Here is a 12,212-nt window from a genome sequence, read left to right on the forward strand (position 1 = left end):
TAAGTCCTTTTACAAAAATTGGGGAGCCAGGTGGTGGTGCACCTGGTTGAACGTACATGTTACAAGGCGCAAGGACCCGGGGTTCAAATCCCCAACCCCCACATACAGGAGGAAAGCTTCACAAGTGGTGAAGCAGAGCTGCAGGTGTCTGTTTCTTTCTCCCCCCACCCCATTCCTCTCTATTTCTGGATGTTTCTATCCAATAAAAATAAATAAAGATAATTTTTTTAAAACAATTGGTAGAGGGCTCAGGAGATAACATAGTGGCTATAAGAAGAGACTTCCCTCCAGGCCTGAGGTCCAGGTTCAGTTTCCAGCGCTACCATAAGCCAGAGCTGAGCAGGACTCTGGTAAAAAAAGAAAAGAAAGGAAAAGAAAAGAGAAGAAAAAAAAAGAAGAGAAGAGAAGAGAAAAGAAAAGAAAAGAAAAGAAAAGAAAAGAAAAGAAAAGAAAAGAAAAGAAAAGAGGGGGTGGGGCCGTAGCGCAGTGGGTTAAGCACCCATGGTGCAAAGCACAAGGACCGGCGTGAGGATCCTGGTTCAAACCCCCAGCTCCCCACCTGCAGGGGAGTCGCTTCACAGGCGGTGACGCAGGTCTGCAGGTGTCTGTCTTTCTCTCCCCCTCTCTGTCTTCCCCTCCTCTCTCCATTTCTCTCTGTCCTATCCAACAACAACAACAGCTATAACAACAATAACAATAACAACTACAATATGGGCAACAAAATCAGGAAAATGGCTTCCAGGAGCAGTGGACTTGTAGTGCAGGCACTGAGCCTCAGCAACAACCCTGGAGGCAAAATAAAAGAAGGAAGGAAGGAAGGAAGGAAGGAAGGAAGGAAGGAAGGAAGGAAGGAAGGAAGGAAGGGAGGAAAGAAGGAAGGTGAAAGAGGAAGGGAAGGGGAGGACTGGAGAGGAGAGGAAAGGAAAGGAAAAGAAGAGAAAGAGAGAAAGAAAAAAAGGAAAGGAAGGAAGAGAAAGGAAGAGTCAGCCTTTGTCTGTTGTCTTTCCGCCTACTTGAAGCACAAGTGTCGGTTTTGAAGTGTACCCCAAACAACAGCAGAGAAGGTGTGTTAAGGTTCTCATCTGGGCAGAATCTGTAGACACCCAGCTGTGTGGACACTGCCCTGTTTGTGTCCTGACGCCAGTGCCCACTCTGTGACAGACAGCCAGTGTCCCCCTGCCCAAGGTCACCCAGGGACAGCCACTGGGAAATTCTGAAGAGCTTAAGAGAAGATGATTACCAAATAGCCTGCCCAGTTAATGAAAGTTGAGGAAAGCTTAATAATAAAATGTCCAGGTTGTTGGTATGCATGAGACCCCTTCTGTTTCATTTGGTTTAAATCCCCCCTGCTTAACACTATTCTATTTACATAACCACTTCATTCTACTTACATAACCACTGTTAACAAGTTCCACCCTCCCTCCAGGGCATTTGTGGTTCAGTGATAGGATTCTCACCTGCTCTGCCCCCTCTTTGTCACACTCTGATTTTCACCAGTCACTTTTCTCTCCACCCTCTCTATGTCACATCCTGTTTCCACCCTACTTCGCAAGTATATATAAAGACAGCATTGTGAGTTTTACAGTACCTTGAGTTTAGCTTAGCTCGTCTTAGATTGTGCTGCATCTTGCATGAATAAAGAGATACTGCCTACAGCTCAACCATGAGTCCCTGGTCGTCTGTTACCCGCCTGTGAAGCCAGCCTGGCGAAAACAACCTAGCCCAGCGAAAACAACACCAGGTTATGAGTGGTGAGCAGGAAGTGTACCCCTCTTATCCCACAATCTTGTCGATCATTATTAAATCAGTAATAACAAAAATTTAAAAGAGAAAAGACTCGTTCTGCTCCACATTGGGAGGAGGGAAGGAACACAACTGGTGAGCTGACGTGATTGATGGTGTCGTTGACATGAGGAGACGTACCGCAGGGGCCCGGCGTGTCTCTCTCCCCAGCTCCCCTCCTATCTGGCCCCAGGCCCATACGGTTCATCCAGATCTTCAGTTTTCTCGGCTGCCTCCTGGAAGTGGGGCAAGCCGGCCTTTCTGTCTCCGTTAGGAAGAGCTTGTCCGCACCTTCCATCCTGCCTCTGGCCCCAGCTGCTGCTGTGTTGACTCCAACACCAACTTGGCATGTGTAGCCTCACACTGTTTTTATGAACCATACCATTGTGTGTGTGTGTGTGTGTGTGTGTGTGTGTGTGTGTGTGTGTGTGAATGTGTGTGAGTGTGTGTGTGTGAGTGTGTGTGAGTGTGTATGTGAGTGTGTATGTGAGTGTGTGTGTGAGTGTGTGTGAGTGTGTATGTGAGTGTGTGTGAGAGAGAGTGTGTGTGAGTGTGTGAGAGTGTGTGTGAGTGTGTGAGAGAGAGTGTGTGTGTGTGTGAGTGTGTGTGAGAGAGTGTGTGTGAGTGTGTGAGAGTGTGAGTGTGTGTGAGTGTGAGAGTGTGTGTGAGTGTGTGAGTGAGTGTGTGTGTGTGTGAGAGAGTGTGTGTGTATGTATGTGTGAGTTTGTGTGTGAGTGTGTGTGTGAGTGTAAGTGTGTGTGTGTGAGTGAGTGTGTGTGTGTGAGTGTGTGTTTGTGTGTGAGAGTATGTGTAAGTGTGTATGTGTGTGTGTGAGAGAGAGTATGTGTAAGTGTGTGTGAGTGTATGGGTGAGTATGTGAGTGTGTGGGTGAGTATGTGAGTGTGTGTGTGTGAGTGTGTGTGTAAAAATGCATACCTAGTGCTAAGGCTTGGTCTACCTGATAAATCTTGCCAAAGACAAGAAGACAGGAAGGTCATGGGATGGGCCTTGGAAGAAAGTGCACAGTCCAGAAAACTAACTGGGGGCTGTTTGGGAGAGATTCAGGTAACTCTGTAGACACAAAATTCACCTTTTCACAACCTGGAGGAGAATGAATGGAACTGACCAGAAGGAGTGGGGGAAGAGCAATGGAGGTAGGAGGAAAGGGAGAAGTCTGGGGAGGAGGAAGAAGGAAGGAAGGCATTTATTTGGCAATCTTCAACGTTTACACCAGTTCAAGGCTGGGCAGGATAGCAAAGAGGTAATGTACCAGACTTGCCTGTCTGAAGCCCTAGAAGTCACAGGTTCAATCTCTCACACAACCAGAGCCAGAGCTGAACAGATGTTTGCTGTGTGTGTGTGTGTGTGTGTGTGTGTGTGTGTGTGTGTGTGTGTGTGTGAGTGTGTGTGTGAGTGTGTGTGTGTGTTAGTGTGTGTGTGTGTGAGTGTGTGTGTGTGAGTGTGTGTGAGTGTGTGTGTGTGTGAGTGTGTGTGTGTTTGTGTGTGTGTGTGTTTGTGTATGTGAGTGTGAGTGTGTGTGTGAGTGTGTTGTGTTTGTGTGTGAGTGTGAGTGTGTGTGTGTGTTTGTGTGTGTGAGTTTGTGTGTTTGTGTGTGAGTGTGTTTGTGTGTGTGTGTTTGTGTGTGTGAGTGTGTGAGAGTGTGAGTGTGTGTATGTGTGTGAGTGTGTGTGTTTGTGTGTATGTGTTTGTGTGTGTGTGTGTTTTTAAAATAAATAAAATGTTCTTAAAAACAGAGTTGTTGTCTTACTTTATTATTTACTTGTTATCTTTATTTTACAAAATTACATGTCAACAGTGGTTTGAATTCATACCATTCCCATCACCAGGGTTTTGAATCTTCAGCCCCCCACTGCAATCCACCACAGTTCCCCTAAGGTTGTAGATGTGGGCTAACCATCCTCTCTACAACTAGCTGTCTGCATTTATACATGGTTGCCCCTTCTTTTCCTGATACACTCCTCTCTTCCTCTCTAAGCCACTCCTAGCATCGTAGCTACCTCCATATGTCCCTCTCCTTTTCCTTCTCTCTCCCTGGGTGCTGATGGAGCTAGAGTGCTGAGTCCTCTTACCTTCCTCCTATCACTTCCCCACTGGGAGTCTGGATCAAGGTTGTTTATGGGGAGCAGAAGGTGGGAAATCTGGTTTCTGTAGCTGCTTCTCCGCTAAACATGGGTTCTGACAGATCAATCCATACCCCCAGCCAAAAACAGAGGTGTTTTTTTAATATAAATATATAAAATTATCTGACTTTGTCATGAGGTCAAGTTCAAAGTCAGTTTCCTTTCAAGAAAGTTGGTTTGTGATGTAAATTCTTTTTTTTCAATTCATTAATTCACATATTGCCAGCAGGGTCATCACTAGGACATAGTCCCTGCATGATTCTTCTATTTTCAACAGTCACTTATTTTCATAAGGGGTGAGAGACAGAGAGAAGGAAGAGGGAGAAAGAGAGAGAAAGAGGGGAAAGAGAGAGAGAGAAAAATGCCTGTAGGATTGCTTTGCTGTTCATATAGTTTTCCCACTAGAGGTGGGAACTGAGGACTTGAACCAGGAACTTTGAGCATGGTGATCTGTGTATTTGAAGCAAACTCCTTCCTTAACAGCAGAGCTCACTGTGTATATGCGTCCCTACTACTGTGAGTGTGTGTGAGTGTGTGTGAGTGTGTGTGTGTGTGTGTGTGAGAGAGAAAGAGAGAGAGAGAGAGAGAGAGAGAGAGAGAGAGAGAGAAAGTACCGTGTGGACAGATTCAGGATGTCACCCTGCCACTCTGCAGCAAGTGAGAACAGAAAGGAAGAATGACGTGTAATATCAGTGCAGGATAGACAGTGCCTCCCAAATGATGTCACCTGAGCTCAAAATCTGTCCCCGCCCCCCATATGACCACTTGCTTTACAACTGAAGTTTGCCTTAACAACTGGGGAGAGAACAGACTTGGAAGAAGGATGAATAAGACAGATGCTGGTGTTGTTATGTACACATACAAGTTAGATTACAAGCTGTCTCTCCACACGATATGCTCAGAAATTAACTCCAGGGAAAAGATAGATCACCTATGCAAAGTGATACATGTTTACGACGGCCCTACTGACCTTTGAAAAATGTAATTTAAACCATATCATAACTGTGTTCTGAACTATCTAGTTGCTTTACTGCCCACTCAGAATCAATCAGTCAGTAAACAAATACATAGATAAATGTAGACCTTCTCCACATGGCTCATACAACTAGAAAGAGATGACACACCTGGGGCCTGGTGGTGGTTCACCTGGCTGGGTGTACATGTTACAATGCGCAGTGACACAAGTTCGAGCCCCTGGTCCCCACCTACACGGGGAAACCTTTGTGAGAGGTGAGGCAGGGATGCAGGTGTCTCTCTGTCTCTCTTTCTTTCTTTCTTTTATCTTTTTTTTTATAGTTTTTATTTATACAATGGAAACACTGACAAGACCGTAGGACAAAGGGGTGTTTTCTTCTAGCGTTTGCCCTTCTTCCGTAGCCAGTCAACAGTGTCAGGTTGAGCCTGATGTCAAGTTTCGAGACCTCCTTTGAATCTGGAGAGGTGGCAGTCGTTGACTATGTGGGTCATAGTCTGTCTGTAGCCGCAGGGGCAGTTCGAGTCGTCTCTGGCTCCCCAGCGATGGAACATAGCGGTGCACCGGCCATGGCCTGTTCGATAGCGATTGAGGAGGGCCCAATCATAACGTGCTAGGTCAAAGCCGGGTTGACACTCGCAGGGGTCTGTGATGAGGTGTTTGTTCTTGACCTCAGCTGACTGCCAACTCTGTTTCCAAGAGTCTGGAACAGAGAAGTTCAGTGTAGGCGTAGGGGACCAGATTGGGTGACAAGACGTCAAGCGTTGGACAGGGTGGGCGAAGATATCTGCCTATATTGGCAGGTCCGGTCGAGCGTAGATGTGGGAAATGAACTTAGATGATGCCGCATGCCGACGAACATCTGGCGGGGCGATGTTGCTAAGAACTGGCAGCCATGGAACGGATGGTTCCAGAAATTATCCTCATGGAGGAATATAATTTGGAATTGACCAAGTGGACATGGGGGCTGCGGAACCATACTGGGGCACAGTATTCTGCAGTGGAATAGCATAATGCCAGAGAGGATGATCGTAGTGTGGAAGCGCTCGCACCACATGAAGAGCTGGCCAGTCTCGCAATGATGTTATTCCTCGCGCCCACCTTTGCTGCAGTTTTTATGAGATGATCGTGAAATGACAGAGTGCGATCGAGAGTAACGCCAAGATAGACTGGCTGGGCTTCATGCCGGATTCTCGTATCACCAAGCTGCACATTAAGCTCACGCGAGGCCGAGGCATGGTGTAGATGGAAAACAGATGATACCGTTTTTGCAGTGCTAGGGATTAGTCGCCATTTTTTACAGTAATCAGATATCAGAGACATGTCTTTCGTGAGTGTTTCCTCAAGGATGTCAAACTTGGATGCCTGAGTTGCACAGCAGATGTCATCGGCGTAGATGAACTTCCTTGAAGAAGTTTCTGGGAGGTCATTGATGTAAATATTAAATAGCGTAGGAGCCAGAACAGAGCCCTGGGGGAGGCCACATGAGACAAGTCTCCATCTGCTAGACTTGTCACCCAGATGCACCCAGAATCTTCTGTTTTGGAGAAGAAACGATATAGTGTTGGCCACCCATGGAGGCAGGCATCTTGAGATCTTGACCAGGAGACCACGGTGCCAGACCGTGTCATAGGCTGCTGTGAGATCAACAAAGACAGCACCCGTCTTTAAATTCTTCTGGAATCCATTTTCAATGTAAGTTGAGAGGGCCAGGGCTTGTTCGCAGGTAGATCTTCCTGGGCGGAAACCAACTTGGGCAGGTGATAGGAATTTCTCTGTAAGAGGAGAAATACGTGACAGAAGCAGCCTCTCAAGGAGTTTGTAACACACGGAAAGGAGAGAAATTGGTCTATAGCTGGCGGCCAGTGTTGGGTCTTTCTTTGGTTTCAAAACCACTATTATCTTCGCACAACGCCAAACTTTGGGCAAGGGGTATAATTCTACACAATTCACACCCCCAAGAACTCCATAACCCATCCCCTCCCCTGATAGCTTTCCTATTCTTTACCCTCTGGGAGCATGGACCCAGGGTCATTGTGGGATGCAGAAGGTGGAAGGTCTGGCTTCTGTAATTGCTTCCCTGCTGAACATGGGCGTTGACAGGTGGATCCATACTCCCAGCCTGTCTCTCTCTTTCCCTAGTGGGGCAGGGCTCTGGGGAAGTGAAGCTCCAGGACACATTGGTGGGGTCATCTGTCCAGGGAAGTGAGATTGGCATCATGGTAGCATCTGGAAGCTGGTGGCTGAAAAGAGAGTTAACATACACAGCCAAACAAATTGTTGGCTAATCCTGAACTAAAGGATGTAATATTGCAGATGAAGATTTGGGGTCTCTGATTTGGAAAAAGGTAACAGGTCTATTTTAGGTATATTCCAAGGGCAAGGGGCCAATGACTTTATTAGTTTTTGCCTGAGCCTGATATCTGATCTCTCTCTCTCTCTCTCTCTCTCTCTCTCTCTCTCTCTTTCTATCTCCCCCACCATCTCAAATTTTGGCTCTCTGTATCTAATAAATAAAGATAACAAAAATTTAAAAAAGAAAAAACACATCTAAAACAAGTAAACACGGAAGTACCTTGTGATCCAGCAGCACCACTCTTGGGTATTAATCTAGTGGACAAACACTTTTTTTTAATCTGGGAAAACAAGTCTCTGTTTATTTCTTTTTTAAAAAAAATTTTATTTATAAAATGGAAATATTGACAAGACCATAGGATAAGAGGAGTACAATTCCACACAATTCCCACCACCAGAACTCCATATCCCATCCCCTCCCCTGATAGCTTTCCTATTTTTTTAATTTAATTTTTTATTTATAAAAAGGAAACATTGACTAACGATAGGATAAGAGGGGTATAACTCCACACAATTCCCACCACCAGAAGTCCATAGCCCCTCCCCTCCCCTGATAGCTTTCCTATTCTTTATCCCTCTGGGAATATGTACCCAAGGTCATTGTGGTTTGAAGGTCTGGCTTCTGTAATTGCTTCCCCGCTGAACATGGGTGTTGACAGGTCGATCCATATTCCCAGGCTGTCTCTCTTTTCCTAGTGGGGTGGGGCTCTAGGGAAGAGGGACTCCAGGACACATTGGTGGGGTCTCAGGTTGACATCATGGTAGCATCTGGAACCTGGTAGCTGAAAAAGAGTTAACATATAAAGCAGAACAAATTGTTGATTAATCATGAACCTAAAGGCTGGAATATTGCAGATGAAGATTTGGGGGTCTGCATTTTGGAAAAATCTAGTAGGTCTATTTTAGATATATTCCAAAAGGCCCATGACTTTAGTAGTTTTTGCCTGAGCCTGACATCTAACATGCAGGTGGAGCCAAGGTATTGTCTGGGGAGATGGTGTCACAGTTGGAAAAAGGACTAGAAAGCTGGATCAGGGAAGAGAGTAGCTCCAACTTTGGGGAAAGTACCAGACATTATTTAGAAGGTGCTAGGAAAACTGGGTTGAACATGCAGAAGAATGAATCTGAACCACTTTACCTCACCAGAAACAAAATTCAACTTCAAATGGATCAAGGACCTGGATATTAGACCAGAAATTATCAAATACTTAGCGGAAATTATTGGTGAAAAACTTCCCCATCTAAACCTCAAGGACATCTTTGATAATAAAAACCCAATTGCAAAGAAGACTAAAACAAAAATAAATCAATGGGAGTACATCAAATTGAAGAGCTTCTGTACAGCAAGAGAAACCATCACCCAAACAGACTCCTCACAGAATGGGAGAAGATCTTTACGTGCCATACATCTGACAAAAGTCTAATCACCAAAATATATAAAGAGCTCACCAAACTTAGCAACAAAAAAGAAATTGTACCCCTCTTATAAAGTCTTGTCAAACATTATTACATCAGTTGAAAAAAAGGAAGAAAAAAGAAAAGAAAAAGGGAAAGAAGAGAAGAGAAGAGAAGAGAAGAGAAGAGAAGAGAAGAGAAGAGAAGAGAAGAGAAGAGAAGAGAAGAGAAGAGAAGAGAAAAGAAAGTCTGGTGGGTGGCCAGTAGCATACCTACTGAGCCCATACATTGCTATGCACAAGGACCCAACTTCAAGTCCTTGTCTCCACCTACAGATAGGGGAAGCTTCACAAGTATTGCAGCTGGGCTACAATTGTCTCTCCTCCTCTCTATCTCTACCATACCTCTCAATTTATCTCTGTCCTATATAATAAAAGAAATATAAGGAAGGAAGGAAGGAAGGAAGGAAGGGAGGGAGGGAGGGAGGGAGGAAGGAAGGGAGGGAGGGAGGAAGGGAGGGAGGGAGAAAGGGAGGAATGGAGGAAGGAAGGAAGGAAGGAAGGAAGGGATGAAAGAAGGAAGGAATGGATGAAAGAAGGAAAAAGAAAGGAAGGAAGGAAGGAAGGAAGGAGGGAGGGAAGGAAGGAAGGAAGGGAGGGAGGGAGGAAGGAAGGGAGGAAGGGAGGGAGGAAGGGAGGGAGAAAGGGAGGAATGGAGAAAGGAAGGAAGGAAGGGATGAAAGAAGGAAGGAAGGGATGAAAGAAAGAAGAAGAAAGGAAGGAAAGAAGGAAGGAAGGGATGAAAGAAGGAAGAAGAAAGGAAGCAAGGAAGGAAGGAAGGAAGGAAGGAGGGAGGAAGGGAAGGGAGGGAGGGATGGAGGAAGGGAGGGAGAAAGGGAGGAATGGAGGAAGGAAGGAAGAAAGGGATGAAAGAAGGAAGGAAGGGATGAAAGAAGGAAGAAGAAAGGAAGGAAAGAAGGAAGGAAGGAAGGAAGGAAGGAAGGAAGGAAGGAAGGAAGGAAGGAAGGAAGGAGGGAGGGAGGGAGGGAAGGGAGGGAGGGAGGAAGGAAGGAAGGGATGAAAGAAGGAAGGAAGGAAGGAAGGAAGGAAGGAAGGAAGGAAGGAAATGGCTTCCAGGAGTGGTGAATATTTCTTACCAGCACCAAGCCCCAGCAATAACCCTGGTGTCAGAACACACACACACGCACACACACACACACACACACACACACACACACACACACACACACACTGACTGAAACTATTATACTTTGGTAGGAAATTGTAAGTCTGGATTTAGGAAGGGATATTTGCTCTCTTTGCCGCTTTGTAAACTATAAATTGCTAGGCAAATGTTGACATCTCAAGGTGAAGAATTTATTCTGCAGAATGCAGCACCAGAATAATTTGCAGAGTCCTGATGAAATGAGACCCAAAGTTTCCTCCTTTTTCCCCCTGCAAAGTGTGAAACAGTAGGTAGGTGTAATGTTCAAGTGTGCCTGGAGATGCTATCTCCAGGAAGATTCCTCACAGACAAAGAAGTCCTGACATGCAGCACCCACCTAAAGCCCAGGCTCCTTTTACTGATGCTTTTTTCACCTACATCTGAAAATAAGAAACTAAAAACATGTTATCTGTGTATGAACCCCCACCCCAAGCAGGAAAGATAGAAACAGGTTGGGGGTATGGATCAACCTGCCAATGTCCAAGTCCAGTCAGAATCAATTACAAAAGTCAGAACTCCTACCTTCTGCACCCCCAAAATAACTTGATCCATACCCCAGTGGGGGAGAAGTGATAGGAGGAAGAGGATAAGAGCACTCTGAACTCCAGCTCCATCAGGTCCCAGAGAGAGAGGGAGGGGAGAAATATTTGGGTGTAGCTATAGGGTTATGTGTGACTTGGAGGGGAAGAGAGGATTGGACCTGGAAGAAAAAAGGGGCAATTATGTACAAATGTAGACAGATAGTTGTAAAGATGACAGTTAAGCCATGTCTTCAACCTTGGGAGAACCTCGGTGGTTTGCAATGAAGAGACTTGGGGTTCAGAACTCTGGTGGTGGGAATGGTGTGGAATTATACCCCTGTTGACATGTAATTTTATAAATCAATATTAAATCACTAATAAAAATTTAGAAAAAAAAACTCAAGGAGAGTGCATGTTCTAGGTGATTCCCATAGGGTATGTTGTACGTGATCTCCATCTTGTCCCAGATTCTTCTGCTCAGATATTTCATCAACCCTATATACTTACCATCCATCAAGCTACCATGACTCTTTGTTTAATAAGCTGTGGCTATCAGCAGAAAGTAGAGGTCAGGCCTCTGCTCAGGTGGAACTTTAGCTTCTGACCTTCCCTTCTGTGACAAAGCAACTCACACCCACCTTACCCCATGTTGGTCTGCTTCTAATGCTGCTTCTAAGACCCCTTCTGTTTTGATCATCACGTTAGGATTGCTTGTATTGCTTAATGCTGTGGTCTATTTACATAATCATTGTTTTGTTTGAGACCCGCATTGGTTTAATCCCCACTGGTTTGAGCTCTTTTTCCACTCTGCCCCCTCTCCTAGTCACATCCTGTTTTCCACCGTTTTATCCCCACTGGTTTGAGCTCTTTTTCCACTCTGCCCCCTCTCCTAGTCACATCCTGTTTTCCACCATTTTATCCCCACTGGTTCATGTGCTTTTTCCTTCTCCCCACCCCCTATCCTAAGTATTTCCTCTTCCAATCTGACACTTCTGCCTCAGGAGACATAAAGGACAGGATTTTCTAATGAAGAGAGATTAGATTGATTGCACTGCATCCCCACTCATCAATAAAGATTGAACTGCATTCTCAGCTCAGCCATGAGTCCCTGATTGTCTGTCTCCTGCCCACGAAGCTAGCCTGGCAACCCCAGGCTTGTGAACTAGGGCAGAGTTTACAGCTTACAACCTTCATTACTGCATGCACACAATTACATGCTCAGAGTCATTTTCAGTATATAACAACATCAAGGGACCTTTCATCCCCGGTTCCCAGCAGACGTCATAGATGGCCCGGGCACCCTCACAGTGTCCTGTGAAGTCTCAGGGAGAACAGGCCTCTAACCTTTATGGCGTGATATTGTGGGTAGTTTCCATGAGTGTGGCTTGTCGTGAAAGTTGAATGTAAGAAGCTGCCTCATAAAACCTATCATTTTGAATAAAGGCTCAAGAGAGCCCCTTATATCACCACACAAGGTCAGAAGACAGGCAGAACTTTTCACATCCCAGGACATATGGATCACCAGAGGCGAAGGGTAGAGTTCTCCATGGAAATAAGACAGAAGTTGGAGACAGAAATCTTCTGAAGATAGTTAAGGGCGTGGGGGGCACTTAGGGTCACATATTGGACAGGACCACTGACTAGCACCTAAGTAGGATCTCAGGACATCAAGATTTGAATATATGAGTTCTTAGCTGGTGAAATGGAGTTTAGGCTCAGTGGATTGGAGAAACGATGTCACTGAAAATTAGTGTATTGGTTCACCTATAATGGGGCTGACAAACCACCCCAAAGAGCAGAACAAAGATCCTTATTCCCATG

Source organism: Erinaceus europaeus, chromosome 15 (genome assembly GCF_950295315.1).
Source record: "Erinaceus europaeus chromosome 15, mEriEur2.1, whole genome shotgun sequence".
NCBI classification, from domain to species: Eukaryota; Metazoa; Chordata; class Mammalia; order Eulipotyphla; family Erinaceidae; genus Erinaceus; species Erinaceus europaeus.